Genomic DNA, 15,296 nt, shown 5'->3' with positions numbered 1-15,296 from the left:
AGAATCTTTAATTATCCACGGTCAGTGCATTGATGGTGCCCATGTTTCATATGTTGTATGTTGTGTATGTACATGGAGGGTGCAGTGACCTTGTTGGATATCCCTAGTGGGGGAAATAGAGTGGTTAAAGAGTTTTAAGCATCTCTGGAGGGGATGACTTTGAATCTTTAATTATCCACGGTCAGTGCATTGATGGTGCCCATGTTTCATACTTCATATGACATGGAAATAGTATAAACTTTGTCAGTAAGTACTTGTAGGTTCTCATGAGGAGAAATACTTGTACTTGGGGGCATGTCACTCGGTTTAGAACTCCCTTGAGACTTAGGCTAATCATCGTGGGGGGGGGGGGGGGGGGAGTTGCCTGTGCACGACATGGTGACCTTGACACTTATTGCCTAGTTTTCCTAAGTGAGAGTGTCGTGCGGACACGCTTAGGCTATTTGCTTGGGGATGGTACCACATTGCATTTGAGAGTTGAGATTAGGTGCATGCATCATACTGAGCATGATTGATTGGAACTATGGACTGATGATGACTATTTGTTGAGTGTGTGTTGTACTAGTGAATGTTTGTGTAAGCTTGTGTTAATTGTTAATGTTTTCTTACTATAATTGTGGTTATTTGATTTTTTTATTAATTTATTTTATAATAAACTTACCCCTCGCAATTTTTGTATTGTGTGGTTGGTACCTGTGATAATCGTGAACCTTTGTTTGTGGGAGCAGAATGCAGTAGTAGAGTACGAGAAGTGAGATTCTTTTGTGGAGCCGTCGAGCCGAAGTGATGACGTTGGGATTATTTTGGGAGAGAGTTATGTTTTGTTAATCAACTCCTCCATAGCTGGTTCCATTATTCTTTTTGTTGAATTGAGGATGTAAATCACAAATTTAATTATATGTATGAACAAATTTACTTTCCATTATGTGAATGATATGTACTGAGTTACTATACCTATATATATATGTATGTATGTATGTATTCACTTAAGTAATGGTGCGTTGTTTGGTGAATGTATATAAAAAATACTTTCATTTTTTTATAAGCAAATTGTTGCAACATGCCCTTTTGCGGGCGAGCGAGGCGAGGCTCACGGGTGCGCTTTCCAAAGGAGGAAAGATGCGCGGAGTCACCACCAATGTTTATTTGTGGAAAACGTCGGAAAAATCGAAGGAAACCGGTCAAAAATGAAAATTCTAAGTTCGGGAGTTGTATTTACGTTCGAGGAAGATATTAACACCTCTTACGTTTGTCTCGAAGGACAACAACCTATTTTTTAGAATTGTGGGAATTGTGTTATCTTAACTTTTATTTTCTTTTTATTTTTGAGGTCAACAAAAGCGGGGCTCTTGCTCCTACGTATCCTCCATCGAAGAGGAAATCAGACCTACGTAGTTTTTTCTTAAGGGTGAATCAAGTGATTCTTTTTACTTTAAAAAGTGATCATTTTAAGGCGTTGGACCTTAAAAATGATCCATTTACTTGATAAGGAAAACTGAAATGATAAACATTCAAACCCCATTTAGTGACCTTTTTTGTGGACGAGTTTGACTAGGTGAGATGATTTTAGCCTTAGTTTCACTTTAGTTATTAGTCAATTCGATTAAGAATGAGAAATCCCAAAGAGAAAAACGTCCGATTGATTTTTTCGCTTTATTTTACTAAAATGTATTTTTTGATTATTATATTATTATTTTACCTCTTTTTTGATTACCAACGTGGTTACGGCACGACCGAACGGTCGGAATTCTTTTTAACAGAAATTAATGGATATTACAAATCAAATGATCGGTGGAAATTTATTTTTATTTTTTGATTAGGCGAGAAATGGCTTAAATAAATGACTGAAGCACGTCAAAAGGGGGTACGAAAAGTAAATGAAAACAAGAATAAAAATACATGAAACAAAATGTGGACCACCACGGGTACATAGAATGAATTGAAAAACTCGGTTTGGGGTACTTACCAGTTGAAGACCGAAGAAAACGAAGAACGAAAGATGAATGTCGAAGAACGGTTGAAAATCTTCGCGTAATTACTCATGGAAACGTTACAGAAACGTTACGGAAGCGCCTCGGCTTGGATTTTCTTCACGGAAACAATTTTCCTCAGCAATTTCGAGAGAATAAGAAGTGTCAAGAAGGCTAAACCCCTTTCCTCTTCACTCCTTCCCCTATTTATAGCAAAATAGGGGAGGAGCTTGCCACCCAGCTCGCCCAGGCGAGCAAGGTTGCTTCCTCCAGAAGCAACCGCCTTCTGGAGGAAGAAACTGGAAGGCCCAAGTGGGCCTAATTGCTATTTGTACCCCCCTTTTTACTAAATGCACCCCCTTTACCTTTTTTGTAATTCTTTTTCCGTAACGTTACGAAACTTTACGAATTTCATAACGATACTTATTTTCCTTCCGCAAGGTTATGAATCCTTACGGATTATGTATTTACTCTTTTTTAGCTTTCAAAGAAGTTACGAAAACTCACGGATTGCGCAAAAATACCTCTTTTCGATTTCCGCCACATTACGGAATTTCACGGATCGCGTAAGCTTGCTTCCTTTTGATTTCCGACACGTCTCGGGACTTCACATATTGTGCAACAAAGGATGCCAAGTATCTCAAAGCGGCAAACCAAAGGTTGCATGTTATCAAGTAATAATCCCCGGACGAAATTAGGGTATGAGAGTTGCCCCTCTTTACTTACCTTTTATCGGAGATAAGAGGAAAGCAAAGATAAGACACTGATTTCGTCCGTCTTGCCCTTTCCGTGATTAGTCCATGACGACTCTCGTCTCTCCTTCTTCTTTCTCTGCACAACACAAAACAAACACAAACAACAAAGAACACCGATAACATAATATACACATATACACATGTTTGGCGAAGGAACCGATCGGGAAAATAACAAAAAACCATATTTCCCAGTCACCAGAGGCTTCGTGCTTGATAACGGAGGACACATGAACAGCGCTAGGCAATGAATTCATGGGTCTCCGAATAAGATTGAAGAATGGAGAATTGGCGAACAGCACTAGGCAATCAATTCGCGGGGCTCCAGACTCGATGGTGGAGGACACATGAACAGCGTTAGCCAATGAATTCATGGGGCTCCGAATAAAAGTGGAGAATGGAGAATTGGAAAACAGCGCTAGGCAATCAATTCGCGGGGCTCCAGACTCGATGGTGGAGGACACATGAACAGTGCTAGGCAATGAATTCATGGGGCTCCGAATAAAAGTGGAGAATGGAGAATTGGCGAACAGCGCTAGGCAATCAATTCGCGGGGCTACAGACTCGAAGGTGGAGGACACATGAACAGCGCTAGGCAATGAATTCATGGGGCTTCGAATAAAAGTGGAGAATGGAGAATTGGCGAACAGCGCTAGGCAATCAATTCGCGGGGCTCCACACTCGAAGGTGGAGGACACATGAACAGCGCTAGGCAATGAATTCATGGGGCTCCGAATAAAAGTGGAGAATGGAGAATTGGCGAACAGCGCTAGGCAATCAATTTGCGGGGCTCCAGACTCGAAGGTGGAGGACACATGAACAGCGCTAGGCACTGAATTCATGGGGCTCTGAATAAAAGTGGAGAATGGAGAATTGGCGAACAGCGCTAGGCAATGAATTCATGGGGCTCCAGACTCGTTGGTAGAGGATGCATGAACAGCGCTAGGCAATGAATTCATGGGGCTCCGAATAAAAGTGGAGAATGGAGAATTGGCGAAAAACGCTAGGCAATCAATTCGCGGGGCTCCAGACTCGAAGGTGGTGGACACATGAACAGCACTAGGCAATGAATTCATGGGGCTCCGAATAAAAGTGGAGAATGGAGAATTGGCGAACAGCGCTAGGCAATCAATTCGCGGGGCTCAAGACTCGAAGGTGGAGGACACATGAACAGCGCTAGGCAATGAATTCATGGGGCTCCGAATAAAAGTGGAGAATGGAGAATTGGCGAACAGCGCTAGGCAATCAATTTGCGGGGCTCCAGACTCGAAGGTGGAGGACACATGAACAGCGCTAGGCACTGAATTCATGGGGCTCTGAATAAAAGTGGAGAATGGAGAATTGGCTAACAGCGCTAGGCAATGAATTCATGGGGCTCCAGACTCGTTGGTAGAGGATGCATGAACAGCGCTAGGCAATGAATTCATGGGGCTCCGAATAAAAGTGGAAAATGGAGAATTGGCAAAAAACGCGAGGCAATCAATTCGCGGGGCTCCAGACTCGAAGGTGGTGGACACATGAACAGCACTAGGCAATGAATTCATGGGGCTCCGAATAAAAGTGGAGAATGGAGAATTGGCGAACAGCGCTAGGCAATCAATTCGCGGGGCTCAAGACTCGAAGGTGGAGGACACATGAACAGCGCTAGGCAATGAATTCATGGGGCTCCGAATAAAAGTGGAGAATGGAGAATTGGCGAACAGCTCTAGGCAATCAATTCGCGGGGCTCCAGACTCGAAGGTGGAGGACACATGAACAGCGCTAGGCAATGAATTCATGGGGCTTCGAATAAAAGTGGAGAATGGAGAATTGGCGAACAGCACTAGGCAATCAATTCGCGGGGCTCCACACTCGAAGGTGGAGGACACATGAACAGCGCTAGGCAATGAATTCATGGGGCTCCGAATAAAAGTGGAGAATGGAGAATTGGCGAACAGCGCTAGGCAATCAATTCGCGGGGCTCCAGACTCGAAGGTGGAGGACACATGAACAACGCTAGGTAATGAATTCATGGGGCTCCGAATAAAAGTGGAGAATGGAGAATTGGCGAACAGCGCTAGGCAATCAATTCGCGGGGCTCCAGACTCGAAGGTGGAGGACACATGAACAACGCTAGGCAATGAATTCATGGGGCTCCGAATAAAAGTGGAGAATGGAGAATTGGCGAACAGCGCTAGGCAATCAATTCGCGGGGCTCTAGAGTCGAAGGTGGAGGACACATGAACAGAGCTAGACAATGAATTCATGGGGCTCCGAATAAAAGTGGAGAATGGAGAATTGGCGAACAGCTCGCGGGGCTCCAGACTCCTTGGTGGAGGATGCATGAACAGCGCTAGGCAATGAATTCATGGGGCTCCAAATAAAAGTGGAGAATGGAGAATTGGTGAATAGCGCTAGGCAGTCAATTCGCGGGGCTCCAGACTCGAAGGTGGAGGACACATGAACAGCTCTAGGCAATGAATTCATTAGGCTCCGAATAAAAGTGGAGAATGGAGAATTGGCGAACAGCGCTAGGCAATCAATTCGCAGGGCTGCAGACTCAAAGGTGGAGGACACCTGAACAGCTATAGGTAATGAATTCATGGGGTTCCGAATCAAAGTGGAGAATGGAGAATTGGCGAACAGCGCAAGGCAATCAATTCGCGGGGCTCCAGACTCGTTGGTGGAAGATGCATGAACAGCGCTAGGCAATGAATTCATGGGGCTCCGAATAAAAGTGGAGAATGGAGAATTGGCGAACAGCGCTTGGCAATCAATTCGCGGGGCTCCAGACTCGAAGGTGGAGGACACATGAACAACGCTAGACAATGAATTCATGGGGCTCTGAATAAAAGTTTGTTGGCAAGACCGAACGGTCCACCGGGTTTTTCCACCTAAAAGGCAAACATGCTTTTTGCAAAGAAAAATAAATCATTCTCGAGAGCACCATATCTTAGAGAAACAATATACTTATGCCCAAGGTAATCTTCCTTTGTAACCAAAAATGAAAGGCAGGATGTCAACATTTAACTTTTAAATGAACATGTCAAAAGACTCACACAGGCAAGTGTTTCACCCTATTCCCCAAACCATGACTGCGCCATGACTTTATTTTGCACACGATTTCCCATCGAATCAAAGATCAAACGTACGATCACGGACCAATAGGATTTTCTCGAGGGTAGTGTTTTTTGAGAGGAAGCTGGGCGTTTCGGTCTTTTCCTCTTTGTTCATGTGGGGTGGGATATCGCCAGTCGAGAATGACTTTGAATGGCAATTCGAAAGGAAGAGACACCAAAAATGGGTTTTCCTTTGCCGACAGTCACTTATTTTGCCGAAAATTTATCTGGTCTGAAGATTTTTCATTCCCTTTCTTTCATTGATCGAGAATTACTCTGTTTTCCTCCGATCTTTTCCATTTTCACTTCCTTTCGATCTTCGATCGGGAATCCTTCTTTTCTTTCTTTTTTATTGTTCTTTTTTCTTTCTTTTCTTTTCATTTCTTCCTTTTCTTCCCACTTCCTCCTTTCCTTTCTTTGGGAAATCGGGTTTTAGCATTCTATTTGCTCTCCCTTGAGGAGATTCCGCTGTCCTTTGCTTCGGGGGAAAGAATGAGGATTCTTTTGATAGGCCAAGGTTAAAAAAGTCTAAGGTTGTGTTTCAATGGGGTCTTTTATCGTGGGAACCCAATCTTGATATCTGGGGCAAAACAAATTTGGGTGTCAAGGTGTCGGTCTCGGGCCGAACTCCCATATCACTCCATAAGGCACGCGTGACAATGACGATTTGAAAACAACGTGCAAAATTAGTCATGGCTACAGCCAGGTGGGCACTCAAGCATCCCGTTTATGGCATTGTGATACGACGGTTGGGAATTTACACAAACAGATCCAACGTTTCCAAGTTATGTTCTTCCATCAGTTCAATGAATTCATCCATTCTTATCTCGATTATTCCGGAAACTAAACTCTTAGCGTCAGTCCCTTGTTTCCAGAAGATACGTTTTCTCTTTACGAATGATTTATCCTTCTTAACTATAACATGTCGACCTTCGCGGTCTTTCTTTCTTTTTCCTTTTTGTTTCATTTTTATATATTCACAAAATTATACACCTATGGTCCTCTATGAAGAAATTTTCTTTGTATATCTACACTCTTATACATGACAAACTTTTTTTGTATATGCATTGGAACTCTCTCTTTACGTCACACGGTCCAACCCTATTTACACTCAAAGATCTTTTTTCATTTTTTCTCCATCGCACACCTATGGTTCATACAAAAGTTTCTTTATATACACTCGTTGTTCACACACACAAGAATCTCTCTACACGTATTTTTATAAAAAACCCTTCTATGCACATTTTCCTTTTTCTTTATATACGCAGACATTTTATTCACAACACTTCTCTCTTTTTTATCATGATCTTGGTTCATTTTATTTTTAGGACGACTTTCCTAAATGAAAAAATTCTACGCGATTCCGGAATTTCTATAAACACTATTGACAATAGCGAAACAAGTACTGACGTAACGACTCAAACGATATGTATGTACAAAACAAAAGTCAATCAACACGAAACAAACGTTAGTCCCTTAGCTAAACAAAAATAAGATGATATGTAACAGGAAAAAATGGAAACATAAACATAACATAAAAAGAAATACGGATCTAGGGATCTCCCAATCATGTGGCTCCACTCCCTCCCAAGAAATCAAGTAAATCGGTCATCTCCTCATCCTCGCGGGCCTCATCTGCCTCGTCGGGAGCCTCTGCTGGTGCCTCTCCTGCTCGGGCCTCAGGCCAATCTCCGGGCCATGCGACCTCTGCCCTGAATTGATCCGGAGTAGGGCACAGAAAAGAAGCAAAACCCTGGCTCTGCAGGCTGAGGCTCAACTGGTAAAGACAATCATAGGTCTGTACATGCGCCCGGTGGTTGGCCGCCTGCTGGCGAACCAAATGCCGTAAATACTGCTCCGTATCAAATGATCCAGCTGGGCCAGCCTGATGAGGTGGCGACGCGTCTGCGGCCTGCGGAGCATCCCCCTGGGCCTGTCTCTGCGTGCAATACTTCTCAATAAAAGCTCGGGTGATGGGCGGTCGAATCACCTTGCTAGGTGCGACGGGGACTCCGAACGACTGGCAGAGTCCTGTGATCAAAGCGGGAAATCCCAGGGCCCTGTTGGACTTATCCGGGTCCAGAGGGTGCCTGGTAAGCGCCATACCTGCAAATAGATAGAAGGCATCAGCGATTAACTGAGCCACGTGAATGCTCATCCGTGTCAGGATGGCGTACACCAGCTGACACTTCAGCAGGGGGAGGTCGTAATTATGATCGCTGGGCTGGATGTTGCTGAGCAGCAAAGTCATCCAGATCTGAGTCAGGGTGGTCATGTTGGTGCGCATGATCTGCACTCGTCTTCCAGTAGCAGTCCAGGCAAAATCCTGCCCCGGTATACACAGCAATTGGGCGATGGCCTCCTCATTAAACCCATCGGCCCGGTTCCTCCTCTGGCCATACTTGCATTCCTGGCCCTCCTCCAGCACTAAAGGATATCCCAGGAATTGACTGAGAGCATCCGCATCGAACGGGATCCACTGACCCTTCACCCAGGATCGCATATCTCGCACGCCCTCCTCTATAGGCCAAGCATTGGCATAAAACTCGAGGACTATGTCTGGGTCGAACTTGGCCATGGGGGTAACCAGTGATGCCCACCGCCGGCGAACTATCTCCTCTTGGAAGTCGGTATACTCGTCGTCCCTGAGCTGGACACGTCGCTCCCGGAGAAATGACCATCCCTTGGTGGCCTCAAAGCGTTGCTGGTGCTCAGCGCTCCTAAAACGGTGCCTGTCATATTCGGGAGCGGAACTGGTTCCTTCAGCCGCTTTATCCTTCCTGGATCTCTTTGAGGCAAGCTTCCTTGGGGCCATTTCTTGCGAAAACAAACATTTGGAAGTTAGTTTTACAAGATGATGCTTATTTTACCACAAAAATGACATGCTAATCCCTCTGGTTTAGAACGAACTCATGCGCACGTTTAAAGTAACACATTTATGCACATGCGTATGTGTAAGAATATCCTACTATTTATGTCAACATACAAGGACACCCAACACATTCTAATTGCCATACATCTATGTGCATCTTGAAAAGAACACACATTCCCATGCTTAAGGCGTTGCGTCAAACTTTACACCTAATTATTTCCTAAATATTTGCTATTTACAAACTACTTACACATATTTGAAATATATATCATACAAATTTTATTGTTTCACTCACATTTATTTATATGCATATTGGAAAGCTAATTATATCCTGCTCACACTTGCATTCAAAAGGGAATTCCACGCTATCATATATTCATTTAGGAAGATAATCCCTCACTTTTTTCTAGGAATTTCATGCCCCTTATACTTACATATATATGCACACTCTTGCAAGGTGTTTTCCATGCTACCTCTATGCAAAGTATCAAACATGGGGCAGCCCAAATTCAAATAAAAACTCTCACAAGCAAGTCCTAATTTTCATGCTTTTCTACTTCTAAAACCAAAATTCAGGTTCTTAGCCATAAGTATGTTTCCTTGCATTGAAGCTACAAGTTTGGGTTCCTAAGCTTGGAATTGCATTTGGGCACCTATTTTAAATCTCCTATGCTGTACCTACATATACGAAACAGTCCCATTCTCCCAATTTTACAAAATCATATTCATATATCATTGGGGCATTTCACCGAGCACTTGGTGGGCGCATGTTTGGACATAAATTGCAAGAGAATGGGGGCAATGTGGCATGCCCCATTGCTTCAGAATACAACATAGGCCTAAGGCCTTCTCACACAAATCCTCAACTCAACAAATCAAGCATCAAAGCAACCCAAAACTGCCTCACAAATATAAGCACGCTCTCACAATTTAGAGCACCAAAAGATGAAGAAAACACATCAATGGGAAGCTAAAAACTCAAGGATTGAATACTTACTTGTTGGAGTGAGTAGAAACACCAAAAATGAAAGCAAAATGCAACCAAAAGTGACTTGAGGGAGCAAAAACCGCAAGCCTTCGTGAATTCTCTCTTTTGAATGAGGGGGGGGGGGGGGGGAAGTTTAAGGGTATAAAAACGTTCCCCTCCCTCGTTTTTATATTTTGGGTGCAGGGGTTGCTCGCTCAGGCGAATTCAGCTCGCCCAGGCGAGCTAACCTGCACAATTTTTTTTTATGGTTTAGCGTTTTCCTACTTGAACCTACTTAAGTTAGAGTTAGGCGTCGATTACTTATTTAAAACAAACAATAGTAATAAAATACTATGAATTCAAAGGATACTAGGCTGCCTTGCAGCGACGTTCTCTACTTGTCTAGTGCCGGGAAGAGACGACGGTCGGCCGTGACCCTATCCTCTATTTGCCTCCATCCCTAAGTACCTGCAAGTAGGAGACAAACAATATGAGGCCAATCGTGACCGGTCATCATCTTACCTTGGTTGATTTCTGCCATTGACTTGTCTTGACTTCTGACCGTGGCCTGAGACAATTCTGTTCCTTGCTACCACAAGATATGCATGTGCATGTGCATGTATGAATGTTTCTAATGCGATGATTTTCTTAGTGAAGGCTGGTTAAATTCAATTTTAAATAAGCGTTTGGGGCACCCCATGAACCGAGCGAAGAGGGCTCAGGTTACTACAAACTAAACACGAGGTTTGAAACCAAAGGGAGGACTGAAACCTCGCCCATCTTTTCTTTTTAAAGAAACGAGACAAATACAGTGAATGGGAATCCCTAGAGGAAACCAAGAAGAACGAAAAAAACTCAGAAATAAAAACATGCAACAGTCCTCTCGATTGCCCCAGACTATAAGCATAATATCGTTTAACGACATCGGAGTTCACGGGCGAGGGCAGCTCCTCGCCATCCATGTTGGTGAGTATCAGAGCACCCCCGGAAAAAGCTCTTTTCACCACAAAAGGTCCTTCATAATTCGAGGCCCACTTGCCTCGATTATCCTTAACGACATGGGACATTTTCTTCAGCACAAGGTCCCCCTCGTTGAACTTGCGCGGGCGTACCTTCTTGTCAAACGCGTTCTTTATCCTTCGTTGATATAGGCGCCCATGGCTCATGGCCATCAAACGCTTACCTTCAATAAGGTTGAGTTGGTCGTAGCGTGCTTGAGCCCATTCTGACTCTTCAAGGCCTGACTCTTCTATTATCCTCTGAGAAGGAACCTCTACCTCAAATGGGAGTACTGCTTCCATCCCATAAACCAAGGAATACGGCGTTGCCCCAGTAGAAGTTCGCACTGAAGTTCTATATCCATGTAGGGCGAAAGGCAACATCTCATGCCAATCTTTGTATGACACGGTCATCTTCTGGACAATCTTCTTAATATTTTTATTTGCAGCCTCTACAGCCCCATTCATCTTTGGCCAATAAGGGGTGGAGTTATGATGCTGGATCTTGAAATCCTCGCACATCTCCTGCATCATCTTGTTGTTCAGATTGATGCCATTGTCAGTGATGATCTTCCTGGGGAGTCCGTATCGACAAATCAACTCCTTCTTTACGAATTTGACTACCACACTTCTCGTGACATTAGTATAAGAAGCCGCTTCGACCCATTTGGTGAAGTAATCTATCGCCACAAGAATGAAGCGGTGACCATTCGGCGCTTTGGGTTCGATGGCCCCAATGACATCTATTCCCCACATGGAAAAAGGCCAAGGGACGAACATAACATTCAAAGGATGTGGCGGAACATTGACATTGTCCGCGTATGCCTAACATTTATGACACTTCTTTACATGGGCGCAGCAATCACTCTCCATGGTGAGCCAGTAATAACCGGCCCTAAGGATCTTCCTGGCCATGGCATGGCCATTGGCATATGTCCCAAATGAACCCTCGTGGATCTCCTCAATCATGAAGTTTGCCTCTTTGGCATCTATGCATCAAAGGAGGGTCATGTCGTGGTTTCGTTTGTACAGGATGGTACCACTTACAAAGAAACCAGTAGCCAATCTCCTCAACGTCCTTTTGTCATTGTCAGAAATCCCTGGTGGGTATTCTTTGCTCTCGACATATTGTTTGATGTCGAAATACCACAGTTTCCCATCCCGCTCTTCCTCTATTGCATAACAATATGTCGGCCTGCCCTGAGATCTGAATTCGATGTACCGCAGATCCCCGTGTGGGGCAAGTTGAAACATGGATGCCAGGGTGGCTAATGCATCAGCCATTTGATTCTCTTCCCGAGGTATGTGGTGGAAAGAAATGTCGTCAAAGTACTTGGCTAACCTCAAGATGTGAGTTTGGTAGGGTATCAACTTCGAATCCCTAGTTTCCCATTCTCCTTTCAACTGGCGTATCACCAAAGCTGAGTCTCCATACACCTTGAGTAGTTTTACATCAAAATCAATGGCCGCCTGAACCCCGAGGGCGCATGCTTCATACTCGGCCATATTGTTGGTACAATCAAAACCTAGCCTAGCCGTGAAAGGAATACACTGATCATCCGGGGATACAAGGACTGCCCCTACTCCATGGCCCAAAGCATTAGATGCCCCATCGAAGCAAACAATCCATTTGTCTATGTCCTCGTGCGTCCGCTTCTCTTCAAATAGGGCCATGATATCCTCATCTGGGAACTCAGGGTGCATTGGCCGATAATCCTGGAGGGGTTGTTGGGCCAAATAATCTGCCAAGGCGCTTCCCTTTACCGCCTTTTGGGTGACGTAAACGATATCAAATTTAGATAGTAGTACCTGCCACCTAGCGATTCGTCCCGTGAGGGCTGGTTTTTCAAAGATGTATTTCACGGGATCCATTTTGGAGATAAGCCACGTGGTATGGCTGAGCATGTACTGCCTAAGCCGATGTGATGCCCATACCAGAGGACAACACGTCCTTTCCAGCATTGAGTAATTCATCTCACATGCGGTAAACTTCTTGCTTAGATAGTAAATGGCTTGCTCTTTTTTCCCATAATTATTGTGCTGACCCAACACGCACCCCATAGACTCGTCCAATACAGTCATGTATAGGAAAAGAGGTCTCCCTGTCACAGGTGGCATGAGCACCGGGGGGTTTGCGAGACTCTGTTTGATCTTCTCGAAGGCCTCTTGGCAGTCGCCATTCCACAGGACTGTTTGATTCTTACGTAATAGCTTGAAAATGGGCTCACATGTAGGGGTGAGCTGCGAGATAAATCTCGCGATATAATTCAACCTACCCAAGAAACCTCGAACCTGCTTCTCCATGTGTGGTTCCGGCATCTCAAGAATGGCCTTTACTTTCTCGGGATCTATCTCTATCCCTTTCTGACTTACGATAAATCCTAGCAACTTCCCCGACTTTACCCCGAAGGTGCATTTGGTTGGGTTTAGTTTTAGTTGGTATTTCCGCAACCTTCCAAACAGCTTACGCAGATTGACAAGGTGTTCGTCCTCAGTTCGAGACTTGGCAATCATGTCATCCACGTAGACCTCTATTTCCTTATGCATCATGTCATGGAACAACGCCACCATGGCATAGTGATAGGTTTCCCCAACACTTTTCAGCCCGAAGGCCATCACTTTATAGCAGAATGTTCCCCATAGGGTGACGAAAGTGGTCTTCTCTACATCTTCGGGTGCCATCTTTATTTGATTATACCCCGAGAAACCATCCAAAAATGAGAAAAGGGCGAACTTGGCTGTATTATCTACCAATATATCAATGTGTGGTAGGGGAAAATTGTCTTTAGGATTGGCTCAGCTTAAGTCCCGATAGTCTACACACATTCGAACCTTGCCGTCCTTTTTCGAGACCGGGACAATGTTAGCCACCCACTCCGGGTACTGCGCCACAGCTAAGAAACCTGCATCAAACTGCTTCCTTACTTCTTCTTTAATTTTTAAAGACATCTTGGGTCTCATTCTTCGTAACTTTTGCTTAACCAGGGAAGACCCAGGATTCAAAGGCAACTTATGTTGCACAATGTTGGATTCCAGACCGGGCATGTCTTGATATGACCACGCAAAGACATCTTGATACTCTTCAAGAAGGGTTATCAAGCCTTGGCGGATAGGCGCGGTCATACCGGTTCCTACCTTTACTTCTTTCTTTTCCTCTCCGGTCCCTAAGTTCACCAGTTTGGTTCCTTCTTCGTGAGGCTTCATTTCACGTTCTTCCTGAGCGATCAACCTCTCCAACTCTGGTGAAAGGACGTCCTCTTCCTCTTCTTCGTTCATCATTTGGCTTACATCTCGGTCGAAATCGATCGTCAAACCCTCATTGTTAGGATCCTCAAAGAATCGACCCTCATATCTATACCAAATAAGACAAAATAAACAAAAACATGCAAAATGATATGAGAAAAGGTGGAACTGCAAGAACATATGAAACAAGATCTCTTTGTTTATTTAATAAGGTAGGTTTCACAAAACAAAAGAGAAAGGAAATCTATAGGCTCTAATTACATTGAATCAGCGGTATAGACTTCTGACTGGCTTATCACGCGCCAGTTCCCCACTTGGGAATCGGGGTGGCATGGTTGCACGAAATTTGGTGGGTCTTGAGGGAACTCCTCTCCTACTGCGGCCACTTCTTCCTCGGACACCATTCCGGCACTGGTGAAAGATTGGCTAAGACGGCCGGGCCATACTCTGTCTGCCCGAAATCTTGACGGCATATTCCTCCTCCCCGGCATCCTGGGTTTGTACCCCAATCCATACTTGTACGGATTTCCCTTAACATCGACTACGTCGGCATTTCCGAGGCCGTCCTTGCCTAGACCCATTCCGGGCTCAAATCCATTCCTGAGCATAACACGTGCCACCATTATGGCCGCGTTGGAGAGAGAAGGTAGCAACGGACTTGGTTCCACAGAGGCGCAGCTCACCACCTCGAAGGATTGGAAGGCCATTTCCAATGATTCTTCTGCTACTTCTACGTATGGGGCGGAGGAGGGGCAGCTCACCAACATATCCTCTTCACCCAATACTATCACCAAAAGTCCACCCACTGCGAACTTCAATTTCTGGTGAAGCGTTGAAGGGAGCACTCCCAGCGCATGAATCCAAGGTCTCCCCAAGAGACAGCTATAGGCGGGATTTATGTCCATTACTTGAAACACCACATTGCAAGTGTGAGGGCCTATCTGAATGGGAATGTCGATTTCCCCCATCACTTCCCGCCGAGTACCATCAAAGGCTCGCACCACCATCGAGCTCGGTTTTAAACGTGACGCACTAAAAGGAAGCTTTTCCAAAGTGGTCTTCGGCATCACATTCAAACTTGATCCATTGTCGATAAGTACCTTTGCGACAACATGGTCCATACATCTCACCGACACGTGTAGAGCCTTGTTGTGTCCTCTCCCCTCAATGGGAATCTCTTCTTCCGCAAACGCGATATAATTGTTGGTGGTTATATGATTAACGATGCCTTCGAAACCCTCCACTGAGATATCATGTGCTACATGGGCATCGTTAAGGACCTTTATCAACAGCGCACGATGAGGCTCGGAGTTTATGAGCAGTTCAAGCAAAGAGATCCTTGCTGGAGTTTTATTCAGTTGCTCGACTACCTTAAACTCGCTTTGTTGGATTAGGC

Source organism: Glycine max, chromosome 1 (genome assembly GCF_000004515.6).
Source record: "Glycine max cultivar Williams 82 chromosome 1, Glycine_max_v4.0, whole genome shotgun sequence".
NCBI classification, from domain to species: Eukaryota; Viridiplantae; Streptophyta; class Magnoliopsida; order Fabales; family Fabaceae; genus Glycine; species Glycine max.
This window is presented reverse-complemented; position numbering follows the sequence as displayed.